We start from the raw sequence: 16,663 nt of genomic DNA, 5'->3' as shown, positions 1-16,663 counted from the left end.
CTTGCTGGGTAGAGTATTCTTGGCTGTAAGTTTTTTCCTTTTAGCACTTTAAATATATCGTGCCATTCTCTTCTAGCCTGTAAGGTTTCTGCTGAGTAGTCAGCTGATAGCCTTATGGGGTTTCCTTTGTATGTAACTTGACATTCTCTTGCGGCTTATAGGATTCTCTCTTTATCTTTAATTCTGGACCTTTTGATTATGATGTGTCTTGGTGTGGGCCTCTTTGGGTTTATCTTGTTTGGGGCTCTCTGTGATTCCTGTACCTGGATGTCTGTTTCCTTCCTTAGGTTAGGGAAGTTTTCATCTATTATTTCTTGAAATAGATTCTCTGCCCCCTTGTCTCACTCTTCTGCTTCCAGGACACCTATAACACAGATGTTAGTGCGCTTGATGTTGTCCCAGACGTCCCTTAGACTGTCCTCACTCTTTTTAATTCTTTTCTCTTTTACCTGTTCACCTTGGGTAATTTCTTCTAGTCTTTCGTCCAGCTCACAGATCCGTTCTTCTGTATCCTCTACTCTGCTTTTGAGGCCCTCTAATGAATTTTTCATTTCCAGTATTGTATTCTTCATTTCTGATTGGTTCCTTTTTATATCTTCCATTTCTTTGTTGACATTCTCACTGAGTTCATCTATTCTTTTCCCCACATCAGTGAGCATCCTTAACACTCTTAGTTTGAACTCTCTGTTGGGTAGGTTGCTGATTTCTGTTTCACTTAGTTCCTTTTCTGGGGTTTTGTCCTGTTCCCTTACTTGGAATGTATTCTTTTGCCTCCTCATTTTGCCTCTTTCCCTGTGCTTGTGTCTACGTATTAGGTAGGTCAGCTTCTTTCCCTGTGCTTGTGTCTACATATTAGGTAGGTCAGCTACGTCTCCTGCTCTTGGATAGGTGACCTTATGTAAGTGATGCCTTAGGAGGCTTCCAGTGTGCTTCTCTCAGTTCTCAATGTTCCAGGGGTGACCCCTATGTGGGCTACGTGTGTCCTTCTGTTGTGGCCTGTTTGCTCTCCCTGTAGGCACCCAGGGAGGCTGAGTTATGCTCCTGGCCAGCTCTTGTAATGCTCAGCTGCTTGTAGTTGTTGTGGGCCCTTCAGTCTCTTTATCGGGTGTGGGGAGCCCCAGCACAGTTGGCTGCAAGTTCTAATACCACATTTGTGTTGCAGTATTTCTTTTAAGTGAGTAGGCCCCCAGCGTGGCAGGTTGTTAGGCTCAGGGCCTTACAATTGCTGTAAGCCTCTAGCCTATTAGGTCTCTTGTCAGCTCTCTTAGGATTGCAGCTGCATGGGGCTGGCCTCAGGCACAGGAGCACCCCATCATTTCAGGCTTTGGAAGGTGGGGCAAACCTCCTATGTGGGTCTTTGAGAAGCACAAGTCTTCTGCAGCTGACAAACCCTGCTGCCCACGGGTCCACACACACAGTCAACACAGTCCTGCCCCGTGTGAGCACCCCGACCTCCCCAAGTGGACCCAGTCTCTCCATGGCGGGAGCCCCACACACTCCGCCACCGCCCCACACTCTCCACCCGCTCCTTGTGCATGCCCTGCCCCGCTCAAGTCGGCTCAGTTGCCAGGCTGCAGAGAATCCAGTCACCAATCTATGCAGGCCCACAAGTTGCCTGAGGGCTTGTTGTTGGGTGGGGCCAGTCTCTAGGGTGGGCTGCCTGCCCTGGCTGAGCTGGATTAAATTGGTGCTCTAGCGGGTGGGGCAGACCCTGGGCTAGCAGGCCTCAGGGAGAACTCCAATGGCATCTGTGTCAGCACGCCCACACTGGGCCACAACAATGGCCGCCACCAATGTCCCAGTCCCTGGAGAGGTCTCACCCCTCACCGAGATGCACTCAGGGCCCATTAGGTGAGTCTCTTTTCACCACAGCACTGTGCGTGTTTCTTTCTGGTGATTTTAGGATGCTTTCTGAAACGGATGAGTTTGCGCGCAGGCCCTTTAAGAGCCAGTTTTAGTTTCTTTGTGAACCCAGTTTTCTGGGGGTGCTCCCCAGTGTTTTAGTAGCAGGCACAGTCAGATATTATGCCGCTGGTCTCGATTGTGCTGGGTCCACAAAATGCCCACAGCGGGGGCGCTCTCGGCTCAGGGCCCCGCGCCTCCAGGGAGGCTGCGTACCTGTGCGCTGCTCCCGGCGGCTGTGATGCTGGCGGCTTGTGAAGGCGGCGTTTTTCCTCTCCAGAAGGGAGTCTCTGCCTCTTCTACCTCAGTTAGGATTGTCCATTGTTGCAGGAGTTCCTCTCATCCAGTTTTCAGTTCTGTCTCAGGGGTAATTTTTCCACGAGTAGTTGTAAATTGGCTGTGTCCACCGGAGGAGGTGAGTTCCAAGTCTGCTTACGCCGCCATCTTGACTCCGCCTCTAGCACGATTTACTTTTGAACAGGAATGTGTACTGTTCCTCCAACCTGAATCTCCACTCATGCCCCTTTATGCTGAGAGTCCTTGCCCCCATGACCCCAGACACAGGCACTCAGGCCAGTATATTGAGTGGGAGGATACCTGCCCCATGAGTGGCCGGTCCTATCCCTACCTGGTATCTATTACCAGGTTGGTGATCTAGCATGTTTCTCTCTCCCCTTCTGGATCCTGGTCTTCTGAGATGAAAGGGAAATGGATGCCAATTATACCTAAAATCTCTGATGAAACCACAATGACTCTTTTACCCCGTACCTCTCTGTTTTCCCAAGACCTCCTCCAGCCAAGCAAACCTCAGCTTCTTCTCAAGCAAAATTGGGGATTAATTTTTATCTTTCTCTAAACACTCAACTATTGTCTCTGAAATATTTCTTTCTGAGGCTGAACAGTGCTCTTCCAGGGTGTGTTAGGCAAAACAGTTGATTGCTTCATCCAAATAAAAGTATCTTTGCATATGCATCTGGTTGCCTCATTGTTAATGGATCACAGGACACACCTCCTGGGCAGGGTATTAGTTAATCTGGGCTGCAGGCACTCAAGGATCCAACAGAAAACTCTTGGTTTTCCTTAAACTTGCAAAGAAGAAACCAGATCTTTTAACTTTGAAAACCAGTCACCTACTATCACTCACAGAGTCCAGGCTAGTGCTGAAACTGAAACACTTTGCCAAACTTCCTGGCTTCTCAAAAAGATCAAAATTTTCCTCCTCACCTTTCTTCACTAGCCTCAGTAGTTGGAAAAAGCCGGGCCAAGGGTAGCGTTTAGTCAGGCTGAGTGGTCAGCAGAACCTGCCTCTCAACTATACCCCTGCTTATATCCAGGCTTCAAAATGTGCCAAAGACCCCCCCTAGCCAGTGCCTTCTATGCAAAAGGCTCTGTTCTCAGAATAAATAAAGTTTTTCACTTGCCTTCTTCTAGTAATTTCAAACTTCTGTGGTGTGAATTGGCAAAAGAGAAGGGAAGGGAGAGGGGGAATGGGATTCTACAGGACAGAGACCGGAAATCACAGGCCATGTTCACATTTTCCGAGTGGACCAGAGTCTTTACTGAGGGAAGTACTAGAAGATAAAGCTGAAAAACCGGGATGAGGCGAGATCCCAGAGACCTCCTCCACAAGGCTGACAGAAGCGATCATAGTTTACCTGTGGTGAAGCTTTGAGGGTTTCTTATCAGAGGAGTCAATGAGAATGGAAGATTCCAGATCAATTTAGTCAAAGCCTGACATACTAAGAACCTGAACCACGTTAGTGGGAATAGAAATGGAAACCAAAGTGACAGACACTTGACAAAATTTGGTGACTAACTGGATGGTCAAAGAGGAAAGAGGAAGAGGTTGATCATGATTCTAAGGCTGTGGTATCTCCTATGATTTTGAGAAACCAGAAAGAGTGATAAAAGTACAGGAATTTGCATTTGGTGGTATAATGTGCCAGGCTGTCAGCAAACCTTTGACGTCAATCTTCACATCAAAACCCCTCAATGTTGATATTGTTTTCCCTACACACATGGTAAAGGGAAGCTTAAGGGTTTGATCTAAGAGTAAGTGTTGAGAAGATAGAGATGAGCTCAATTTCCTACATACAGAGTCTGAGCAGATAACTGTAATGTTCTAGATGATGATCAAAATAAAGATTTATGTTCATTAGAGAAGTCCAGGCCATGGATAAACAATAGGGATCATTTATAGTTGTCATAAATGAAGAATGACTGTGAATGTAATTTCTGATGGGCAAAATGGGATTAGAAGAGAGGAGACTGGGCCATCAGAAGATAGAGCCATGAGAACATCTGAGTTGCTGGAGGTAAGAAGGGATAGGTAATGTCTTCTGTAGATAATGTCTGAGCAATGGAAAGAAATCAAGAGAGTGAACCTCTGTAGAAATCATACATATGAAGAGTTCTAGAGCCTGGGAAATCAACAGAGAAGTAGCTACATATAAGTACGTGAGTGTGCCTATAGGTTCTATGGAGAAGGATACTATGGGAGATAAGGAAACTGTTGCCTTTATCCATTTATTTTTTAACTTTTCATAATCGTACTGAGATTTTATTTTCCTTTTTCACTGCGTTAACATTTGCACAGATGGAACTATTCATTTACTTTTTGTTCATTCATTTTTTATACTGAATCTTCGCTTTCCTCTGCAGCAGCTACTAGAACCATGGAGACAACTCTCGCTGCTGCTTTCGAGGCCCTCATGGATGGAGTGACAAGCTGGGATGTCCCCAAAGTTCTCATCCCCTGTGAACTCCTTCTTACTGGAGAGGCTGCCTTCCCAGTGATGGTGAATGACAAGGGCCAGGTCCTCATTGCCGCCTCCTCCTATGGCCAAGGCCGCCTCGTGGTTGTGTCCCATGAGGGCTACCTGCTGGATGCTGGCTTGGCCTCATTTCTTCTGAATGCAGTGGGCTGGCTCTGTCTCTCGCCTGGGGCTCCTGTTGGAGTGCACCCATCCCTGGCATCACTGGGACACATCCTGCAGGGCTCTGGGGTTGAGACACAGAGTCATCCAGAACCCGGAGATTTACTGGGGGTTTACTGCATCAATGCCTACAATGACAGCATGACTGCAGAGCTGATCCGGTTTGTGAAACATGGAAGGGGCTTGCTCATCGGGGGCCAGGCCTGGTACTGGGCCTATCAGCACGGTCGTGACAAGGTGCTGTCCAGGTTCCCCGGGAACCAGGTGACCAGTGTGGCCGGAGCGTACTTCACTGACACCTGTGGGGACAGAGGCCGGTTCAAGGTCTCTAAGAAGGTGCCCAAGATGCCACTCCACGTCAGGTGAGTAATGTGTCCCTGTGGGGAGTTTGATCCATGTTAAATAGCAACCTGTTCCCCATTTTTAAGGACCCTTCAGTCTAGCAGAGGAGAAATTGGTTGGTACGGAATAGAATCATTACAAATTACTAATGTAATTATAAAAATGACCCTTGGCAGATAAGGCACAATATCCTCTCTGTTCTCTCTTGTGGATTGGGTATTAAATGCCTTGAGGGCAGGATAGTTTTCTGTTTTATTTACTATTGTGCCTCCGAATTTTGACTAGTTAGAAAGAAATGGTTGGTAAGTGGAGAAAACATCTATAAAGTTCTTGAGAGACAAGATTCATGTCTGTTTTGTAATATGTCACTAGCACATAGTGCCCTACCTGGCATACAGTAGGTACCAAGTAAACATTGAATGAATTAATAAATGAATGAATGAATGAATGAAATTGAGGGTCACTGTATTCCAGAGACAGCAGGGAGAACGTGTCACAGTCTAATCCTTGCATTCAGGGACTTCTCTCCCCAGGAGTAGGGCAGTGGGGGAGGGTTATCTCTGAGTTGATGAAAATGGAGCAGCAGCATGGTGATGAAGCCAGAGACAGTTCTGTAGCATCTCCTTCCACAGTGAAGCAGGATTCCTTCTGTTTTTTAGAAATTGAACAAGTGATGGGGTTTCTCATAATCATAAGTTTGGATCAAATGAACTATAACGATCCTATGATTTGAATCCCAAGACGTAGACAGGTCAAAGCTCTTCCTCATTTGCTTACCTTCCCTGTGTATATAATCTACCTTATTCTTTAGCACAGATGAATAGTATTGCATGGGCTGGCTTTAGCATAACTTATATAACCATGGAAATTTAGATGAGATGTAATATCTGCTATTATTCAAAGTTTCAAGATGAATATCCTTATATGTCATTGTATACAACTGCAAGTGTTTTTTGGTATACAGTCCAAAAAGGTGAATAGCTAGTTCAAAAATATTTATATTTGAAATGTTGATAGATACTGACAAGTTGCCATTTTAAAAGGCTATACCAATTTACACTCATAACGAAATAGAGCTAGTACTGAATGTTATTAATTTTTGTTTGATATTATTGCCAGTGTGGAATGTGAAAAATATTCTTATTTTAATTTGTGTTTCTCTAATTACAAATGGAGAGGATATTTTTCTATATTTATGGTCATGTATATTTCTTCTTCGAATTGTCTGTTCACAACCTCTATTTTTTTTCTGTTTAATTTTTGTCTTTGTCTTATCTAATACTAAGTGTTTCTTCTATATTATATATATTAATTTTTTGTGTATGTTACATGTTGCAAATACTTTCTTCTACTATTTGTTCTTTAATTTTGTTTTGGGTGTTATATGTATGTTTTATATTTGTATGCGGTCAAATCTGTCAGTCTTTTTCCTTCATAACATCTTTTATTGTTTAAAAAATCTTTTCCCATTATAAATTTGTGAAACTATTTCCCTCTATTTTCTTCTAGTACTTTTATGGTAGTGTGTTTTACATTTAGATCTTTAATCCATATAGATTGCTTTTATTATATCATATATATTTTTTCTAAATGTGTGGCCAATTATGACAGCACAATTTGTTGAAAAGTTAATATTTTACTCACTGATTTGAAAGGTTACCTTTTTGTATAATATGCTTCCATATGTGTATGAACATGTTCTTCAACTATCTCTTCTGGACCATTGACCTATCTTACTAACTCTGCACCAACCATACTGCTTTAGTTACTGCAGCTTTGAAGTGAGTTTTGATATCTAGGAAAACAAACTCTACTCTCACATTATGTTACTCAGCATTTTCAAAAATTTCTTGTGTGCTTTTGGACATTTATTCTTGCAAATTAAACTATAGAACCAGTTTATCAAGTTTCTTTAAAATATATTGGGACTTTGAGCAAGATTATACTCAATTTAGAGACTGTTTGAGGACAATTAACATCTTGAAAAATTGAAACTATTCATCTAGGAACAATGTATGTCTCTTCGTTTATTTAGGTGTTCCCTTATATTCTTTGTCAAGTTTTATGGATTTCTTCAGAAAGGCTTCGAGCATTTCTTAGTAGGATTATTCTTGGTACTTTTATATATTTTTGCCATTATGAATTATAAAATTATCCATTGTATAACTATATATTCCTGATTAATAGGGAAATTATTGTTTTGTGTTTATACTGAATTCACTCTACTGAACTCTTTCATTAGTTATAATAGTTTGTCAGTTGATTTTCCTAAGTTTTCTAGTATATGGAATCTTGTAGCAAATAATGGAATTTTTTACTCATTCCATTATAATGTTTATTTCTTTCTTTCATTAGCTAGGACATCTGTTAAAATTATGAATAGCAGCAGTAATAGAAGGCAGCCTTGCTTTTTCTCCTGATTTAATAGAAATGCTTCTAATGTTTTGATGTTATATAGTCTAATAAGTACAATTTATTCAGACAACCAAGTTTTCTTCCCCTTATAATTTATTTTTTAATTTTGTTTTATTTTTTAAAATCAGGAATGAATTTATCAAAAGGTTTCTTGACATCTATGGGAATGAGAAAGTTGATCTCTTTAATTTATTAGTGCTCTGCTTCACATTCGCTCCAGAGTGGGAGCTCCTCACCACTAAACTATATTGATCTATTTCAGAAGCCTCTCCTTCTCCCAAAAAATCAAGAGTTGAAATGAAAGGGATAGTTTTGCTTATGCATCATTTAGGCTTAATATTTTGTTAACTATAACATTCCCTCCTCTAGATAATGTAGCTTGATCTCTGTTTTTTCATAGTATCAGTAGTAATGTGTTTTTGCTCATAGAAAATCTCAACCATAAAGAGTTTTTCTTTTAAGTTTTCTATTTCAAAGACATCAACCTGAAAATCAGTTGTGAAACCTCTACACAGATAGAGAAATCTATAGGCAGAATGGATGCTTAAACTAAAATTCTATATACTGATTTGAGAACAAGACAAAAAATTGTCAAAGTCTTACCTCAATGTTATGCTGAAAATGAATTAAGAAGTAACTTACTTTAAAACATAAAATGTTTTAAATGAACATTTAAAAATGTATAGCAATTATTTTTTTCTGTTTATGAAGATAAATTCAGAACATGTAGAAAAGTATAAAAGAAAACAAAAATCATCAAAAGTGATCCTACCTAGAGCTAACTGCAATAACATTCTAACATATACCCTTCTAGTAATTTTTCTGTATTTTCACTGTTATTTTGGATCTTCCTGTGTACACTGTTTTTATAAGTTCAGTTTTCCACTCATTTTTAATTGCTGTATTTTAACATAACTATGCCTATACCAAAATGTATTTACTCCAAGTTTTGGACAGCTAGGTAGAATACAATTTGATACAACATTGAAATATTTTATCTGATAGTTTAAAAAAATGGTGATGTTTTCTTACCTGATTTAATTGATAATAGAGAATGGACTAAATATTTTCCTCTATATAATAATTCCAGAGGTTTTATTTAAAAACTACCAAAAGTAAGCAGAACAAAAGACAGTCTAGAGCTCTGATAAAGATAATTTGAGAATTTGGGGAATTTCATAGCCTTTTTTATTTATTCATGTGTATGTGTGCACATGTGTGTAGAATATAAGCCTTCCAAATTTATAAGTAGGTCTTCTTTCTGTAGGAATGATAGGCTGTTTTCCAAACTTTATTTTATATTTTTATTCAAGTAAACAATGTATAATTCAGAATAGTCAATGCAATATTGACTGAGACAGCAGTTCATCCTGGAAAATTTCACTGGGAGAATTTATATTCATATTTCAAGATATACTGTGTCTATAAAGTAAAATCTCACAGTTTTGTGATGTTAGTTACTCATAGTCAAAACTCATTTGAAGATGTACAAAGCAAGATTAAAATAGCAGTTCCCTCTCTTTCCTCTTAAAGGTTTTATTCCAAGTGCGCTCAGGTCTTGGGTATTATCTTCTGTCCTGTTTTTATACCCACCTCTCCTGCAGGCCCTAATTGGGGAAATACCTCTTTTCCAGGTGTGGGGAGGACCACAGTCAGGATCAGCAGCAGCTCCTGGAAGGAATCTCAGCGCTGGACATCAGTGGAGAGAGAAAACTCTCCCAGCTGCTGGTGCATGGGGCCCTGGCCTTTCCCCTGGGGCTAGACAGCTCATTAGGCTGCTTTCTTGCAGCTGCCCCATTATGGCCATGGTCATGTGGTGCTTGGTGGCCATGAGGGTTTCATCCTTGATCACAGGATGGGTCCATTTGTTGTCAGCACTCTGCGCTGGCTAGTGAGGAACCAGAGAGAGAGAATTGGATTGAGCTCAAAAATGCAAGCACTGGGCCCTATGTTATCAAAAAGTAACCTGGAGTGGAGAAGGGCAGACCTTATGTCCAGTGACTTGAGTGTCTTTTGCTGTGAATCACTCAGCAACATGGATGTCAAGAAGCTGGAGGAATTTATTGCAGAGGGTGGAGAATTGCTGATTGGTGACCAGGCCTGGTAGTGAGGCTCCCAACACCCAAGTTCCACTCTATGTCTCAGTATCAGATGAACAAACTCCTTACATGCTTTGGCCTTAGCATCTCAGATCAGCAAAGCCATACAGGCTGCTTCCCAGTCCCCACACCCAACGCGATAAACTACCACCTCCGCAGAGCTCTCTGCTAATTCAAGTCCACGCTGTATAATGAGGGAAGAGGTGTACACCAGAGCTGGCTGGAGAGGCTAATGAAAGACTGTGCCTACATGTTTCAAATCCCATATAAAGGAATTCCCATTTACGAGTCTATGCACAAAACTGTCCTGGAAATGATCCAACAAAAGGGCTTACCACTGGTGTGTAAAGAAAACCCAATCACTAGGGGCAGCCCTCAGGCCATCCCGATATCCTTGGCCAGAGACCTGGCCAAATCAGGAAGTGACTGCTCTCTGTTGCTCCATGATCAGATTCTCTCCTTCCTACGTCCCACAGAATCTCCCATCACCATTGAGATCAGTGCAGGTATGGAATGAAGAGAGGGGTTAGGACAGCATAGGGATAGGGAGATGATGGACTGATTAACTTCAGCAGCATTCCAAGGAGCTTCCGCCTCAGGAAGGCTGTCTCCATTCTTTCCATGAACTTTTAAGAAGATGGGGTTTAGGGATTCTATGTGAGGTATGGGAGACATGAGTCAAGGCAGCATGGGTGAGTTCAAGTGTGCCAGAGGAGGTGCAATATCTCTGGGAGGGACTGTGGGGATTCTGCATGAAGGTGGAGACATGGTGATGGGAAGACCTCAGCCTTTCCCATGGTTCTTCTCAGACAATGGCAGTTTCTGGGTGAGTACTGGACTCTACTTTCCTGAAGGACAAATTGCAGAAGTTATGCTGCCTGATGATGCTGTCACTGTTGACTTGAAGGTAGTCAATGTGGAGCCCACCTCCACGTTGTTAACTTTTGACATTTCCTTAGCACTTTTACTTCTACTTTAAATAATGTTTTGGATTCTCTCAACAACCCCACCAGGCATACAGGGCAGGTACGACCCTCACTTTGCAAATGAGGGAAGCAGTCACAGAAAAGCCTAAGATTCCCGTGAGAATAAGGAACCACACAAGGTTCTTTATCTCCTCCTCCTCTTTTGCCCAGTATCAAAGCCCGTCTGACTTTTACTCTTTCCCCTAGCATCTAAACCTCATGGGCTGTCCAAGCTCCAACCCCACCCTAAATATAAAGATTCCACAGACACATATGTAGGTGCAGACCCTGCCTTCTCCTAGCTGAGACCCACAGGAAATCCCAGGGATATAGTCAGTGTCTTCTCTGAGTCAATATTTACTATGGGGCTGGTTTTGCTTAAACTAGAGAAAAAACTCCCAAAACGCTATAGAGAGCAAAGAATAACTATAACCAGAAAGAGGTGTCCTGGAGAAAGTGGCTGAATAGAGGCAATCCTGCACTCATCCAGGTGAGACCTAGGACTTGGGCATGCTCCTTTCCTCACTCCTGCTCAGGACAAGGCAGGTCAGAATCCCATCTGGCTTCGAACACACATACACAGCTATTCAAACATCCGCATGATGACTCCCTTGTCCACACTTGATGGATGCTCACTGTGACAGGTACTGACCAACTGCCACTCTGATAACCTAAGTCTAGCAGAGACTACTACCGACCCCCTGTGGTGAAGCACCACTACTGCTTGGATACAACAAAGAAGTCCATCTCCTGGCTCTGAGGGGGCCTCCACTACCTCATTGTGCCCACTGGCTATAAACTGGGCTCTGTGCCTGTCACCATCAGTGGAGCTGTGTCTGCTCCATACTTCAAGCTGGGTGAGTGGGGGATTCAGATTCAGGTTGGGTCCCAGAACAGAGGCAAGTCTGGAGGTGGAGAGTAGGCTGGCTGTAAGGAAGGGCAGGGATCTGAGTGATGGAAAGAAGGGGAGTGAGACTTGAGGGTGGAAAGTGGGCTGGACAATATGGACACATGATCCTTGGAGAACTGAAAGAGGGATGGGGAGAGGGAGAGAGGTTTGTGGTTCATTTTTATGGCGAGGGAAGACGTTATTAATTACCAGGTTGTTTCTCAATGTGGTCAAAAATCTGTAATTTAAACCCAGGGGAAGTGATGTGGGGCAGGCTCTGTGACCTTTATTCTCAGGTAAGACATCCCTGGAGGAGTGGAGAGGTTGTATCCAGGAGAGCCTGGTTCTCTGGGGAGAGCTGGCAACAGACAACATCATCTTGACGGTGCCAACCGCAAACCTCCGAGCCGTGGAGGACCCCGAACCTTTACTCCGCTTCTAGGATGAGATGATGCGGGCTGTAGCCAGGCTGGAAGCTAGACAGTTCCCTCTTCTCCATCCTGAGAGGACAGTTGCTGACGTGCATATCTCAGCTGGTGTGTGCTCCAGGTGAATGCTCTGAAAATTTATTTTCCAATTGAACAAATGTAATTTAAATTACAAAGCCTAATTTTTCTGGGATCAGTAGAGAAAATGGTGCATAACACTTAGGGTCCTGAAAACCATGTTCTCATGAAAAAGGTAAATTATTTAAATCTTCAAGAAAAGGAGTCAGAGGCTAGTAAGAATGGAGAAAAACTAAGCCACAAGTGGCTTCATGGAAGATATAAGACATGAGTGGGGTCAGAGCTGGCAAAGAAAAGCAGCAGAGGAGGGTACTCAATAACTTTGAGCAGAGTAAAAAGGTCTTGTTAAGTCTTGAGAAACCTGGAGAAAATGTAGGTATTTAGAGAAAAACAAGGAAGCCTGATTGCCATCCTCAGGCTCTCAAAATGATTCCACAAAATGGATCGACTAAACTGGAGAAAGGAGAATCATACTATTTTCTCTCAGAGTCCTAAATCCAGACACAGCACACCACCCACCTAAAAACACATGGAAACAGTCACCCACGCAAAAATGAAAAAATATAAAAAAGAATGATGACACTAATAGTCACATTCCATATACATGTGCCTTTCGGGTCAAGGGGAGATGAGAATGCAAAACTCCAAGAAACTGGGAAGCAGACCAGCTAGGTTGCAAAGAAACTTGGGCAGGAAGGTAAAGTCAGATGCGTTTCTGATTAATTTGGGGTTACTCAAAATGTTCTGGGTCTCCTGGGATGGTGGGGGAGATACAATCTACAGAGAATATCATACGTCACCTCATCTCTTCTTCCCTGTTGCTTTCTTCAGGTTGGATGCATTCTGGATAACCCATCATGTGCCACGTGCAGTCAGTGCCTGAGTTCCTTAATGAGGGGATCATAAGGTCCAAAGGCATTTGGGCTGCCTTCCACAAGCTGGGCCACAATGGACTATCCATCCCCATACCACTGAGGCCATGTGCAACCTCTGGTCAGTCTATGTGAGTGAGACAGCCCTAACATTCCCAGGGCTCAGGCTTACTCTACTCTGAGACCTCAAAGTCGGGAGCTGAGGATCAAAATGCACGTGGACAAGGGAGCCCCCCAAATGACTGGAACACGTGGACGGCTCTGCAAACATATCTTCAGGTACTGAGCAGAAATGGAGGGAGATGGGAATGACCAGACCCCACAGTTGTGACATCAGGAGCCCTACAACTCCTTCATCACCCACACCAGCCATGGGCCCACCTCTTCCCCTGGACACGGGAGACTGGGCTGCATGGTGGTATCTCTCTGTGGCTCAGGATTGCCATGTCTAAAATGGGTAATGACACATGTCCCTCTCCTATCCTCGGCCTCAGAACTTTGTGGAAGTAAATGAAAGTGGCTGGAATCATTGTGAAAAGTATACCATTGTAACGCAGCTCTGGCCAGACGACCTTGAGGTAGAACCTCAGCTTTGCCAAATACAAAATCGAATGGTTTTTCCTGAGTCATCTTTTCAGTTCAAAAGACAATGACGTTACCTCACTATAACAATGCAGTACCAGGACATATTTTGGGCAGAGTGACCTGGTAGCAAGTTTCTCAAGATATCTTCCTCCTCAAACCTCAAATGTGGATGAATTCTGGTTTCGTTGTAAAATAAATACTATGTGTGCGGTATTTTACAGCTTTTCGAAAACCTCTTCCATTTTCCTATCTAATCCTTGCCAGCCGTGTGAAATACACTGAGGAAGTATTATCATGACCCTCATTTCATAGGTGCGGAAACTGAAGGTTAAAGGGCATAAGCAACTTGCCATCGATCTTATAATTAGCTAGAAAGAAACAGACCTAGAACTCAAATTCAGTGTTCTGACTCCAGATCCCCGTGCTTTGGGCACTACGGCACAATGTCTCTGGAGTTTCACAGTCTTCACTATTCCAGAGTGTGAGATTACTTCAGGCAGCAAAATAACTTTGGATTACACCATTGTCCTTAGTAATGAGTAATCTGTTTGCGTGTCTGAATGAAAGAGTCATAGTCTCAGCCAGAAGCTTGACATACAAGCTCAGTTCAAAGCCCTTGGGAGCAGACTCCCTTCACTGCTCTCTACCTAGACTTCTATTGCTCTGGGGTCTGAGACTCAAGCACAGGCCAAGCAACCTCCTCTCTGACTCCCCACCTTCCATTCCCACCACGTTGGTCAAATCTCAAGTCCCCAGCATCTCTCATCTGATACCTATTCCAATAGCCTCTTCACTGATCTCCCTATTTCTAGCCATGATCCCAACTGACCTATCTTCCAAAGAGCTGCTGAATAAACCACACATTTCAGCTAAAAACCCTTCAGACTCCCTACTGCCTTCATGTAGAATGCCAGACTCTCCATTATCTGGCTCTGCCTCATCCCCCTGCCTCGAGTTCCAGGCTCCCACCTTCTTACTTATTCTCCAGCAAATCAAAACTGTTTATAGTTTTCAGAACACATCACCGTGGTTCATGTTTCTGTGCATTTACAAACACTGCTCTTTCTCCCTAAAATAGTTTTGCCTTCTTTATACAGCAGGAAAACTCCTATTCATCTTTCAAAATCAGCTCATTTGTTGCCCTCTCCAAGAAGCCTTCCCTGAATACGTTCCTTTGAGAAATTATTTGCTTGCTCTCCCATGTTACTTTTTTTGTGTTCTAATGACGCCACGTTGTCAGTTAATTGCTTAAGCACTTGTCTCTCTTATTGGGCAGTATAAGAGTCTTCTCCTTTTTTATCTCTGTGACCTCGGTGTTCAGTACAGTGCCTGGTGCACTGTAGATGTTCAATAAGTGGTTGATTATAATTACTATTAGATATCTCCTAACAGCCTAATGGATCCATGCGATCGCAGCTAAGCAATGATGAAAGAATGACAGTGGTGCTGTTGAGACACCCTAACTTATCTTCAAGGCTGTGATTCTCCAGGGTCCTATATTCCTAAATGATGAATCAAGAGTATGTCCCTTCTAGCTCTAAAGCTCTACAATCCCGACTATCCATTTCAGGGGCCTTCTAGGACTTGTCTCCAAGCACCCATCTCTCCCTACTATCTGAGTCCGTCTTAGCTCTACCCACAAAGAATGCATTCTTCTTACATATCTGCCCATCTCCATAAGACACTTTGGCAGACTTACCAAGAGTCAAGTCTTCAACAAAGAATAAAAATTTCATCACATCTAGGTGGTGTGGGTGTTTTCAAATGGTGGGGTTCCACTTTTCAGCTACACAAGATGAGAGGGTATCCTCACCTAGGTCAGATTAAAATATTTATCTAGCACTGAGCTTAGGAGTGAGAGAAATAATAATACCAAAAGCAACTACCATTTATTGAGAGCCTATTATAGACCAAATAATGTGCAAGCGGAGATTCAATCTCTGAGACTGGAGTGAGGCAGAATAGGGTATGACACCAGTCACTGGAATGAGCATATTAGGGAATGGAGAAGGAGAGAGGCACTGATGAGAATTAAATCAATGTTAAAAGGTGGCTTATAAGTAGGCATTAGCACGTAATTTTATGTGTGTGTGTAGGGGTGGATTTTGCAGACTAGATACTTCATTCTGCTGCTTGTTTCTCTTCCCAGCTCCAGGAAGCCTTTGAGTGCCAGCCCTTCACCCAGCTCTTTGCTGAGTACCAGACCCTCTCTGGCATCCCCAATGACAACACGAGCAAGATGAATCTGTGGGTGAAGAAGTTCTCTGAAAAGGTGTAGAAGAATCTGGTTCCGTTCTTTGAGGCCTGGGTGGCCTGTCCAGAAGGAAGTGGCTGATAGCCTGGCCTGTCTGCCTGAGCAGCAGGAAAATCCCATGAAATTATATGCACCTTATAGAAAGGAGTGAAGAATTGTAGAAACGTTCACTTTGAAACAAATCATTGGATTCAATGGATCTAATCCTCCCTTAATCAACCCAAATTTCAACTTTATTTTTTTCTCAATCTTATCCAGAATATCCTAATTCTTTTGCAAAGTAGAGATTAAATTAGGTAGTGATTTTCAAAATTGATACTATGTATAACTCAATCAGGTTTTCTCTAGTTTTATTTTTTAAACCAAAGAGATTTGTTTAGCATTTTACATTTGCTTTATTGGATGACAAGAGTTGCTCAGATCCAGAAACTTAACCCCATGAATGTTTTTCTTCGGATCTCTATAGAGCACCTTTCTCCTAATCCTAAAATTATTTCACGTATTTCACAAATATCTTTTGTCTGGGTGGTTTGAGCACAGTAGGTGGTCAACAGACATTTGTTGAAAATGAATAATAACACCTGCATGATGGAGAACTCACTGTGTGCCAGCCAGGGCGGTAAGCACTTTAAATGGACTAAGTCATTTCCTGATTGCAACAACCCTATGAGTCAGGTACTATCACAGGCGGACCCTGTTCCAAGTAGGATAATGTGTTCCTGGAAATTAAAGCTCTAATGTAGTAATAGGTTAAACTTCATGGAGATGTATTCCGTATGCCTTGGGGAGTGTTTGATTCATATATTTACCTTGAGAGCATTCTTTAGAATTATTCCCGTAGCATGAAGGACCTCACCTCTTTAGACGGGAGCTGCCACACAGCCTACCAAACAACCTG

The 16,663-nt window shown here is 42.6% G+C and overlaps 1 pseudogene; it reads left to right on the top strand.

Moving 5' to 3' along the window:
* The first annotated feature begins 4,577 nt into the window (after positions 1-4,577).
* Positions 4,578-15,916, top strand: LOC131398469 (TRPM8 channel-associated factor 2-like; annotated as a pseudogene).
* The last annotated feature ends 747 nt before the right edge of the window (positions 15,917-16,663 follow it).

Source organism: Diceros bicornis, chromosome 3 (assembly GCF_020826845.1).
Source record: "Diceros bicornis minor isolate mBicDic1 chromosome 3, mDicBic1.mat.cur, whole genome shotgun sequence".
In the NCBI taxonomy this organism is placed as follows: Eukaryota; Metazoa; Chordata; class Mammalia; order Perissodactyla; family Rhinocerotidae; genus Diceros; species Diceros bicornis.
The sequence above is the reverse complement of the archived record's forward strand: the minus strand, read 5'-3'. Positions and strand labels throughout refer to the sequence as shown.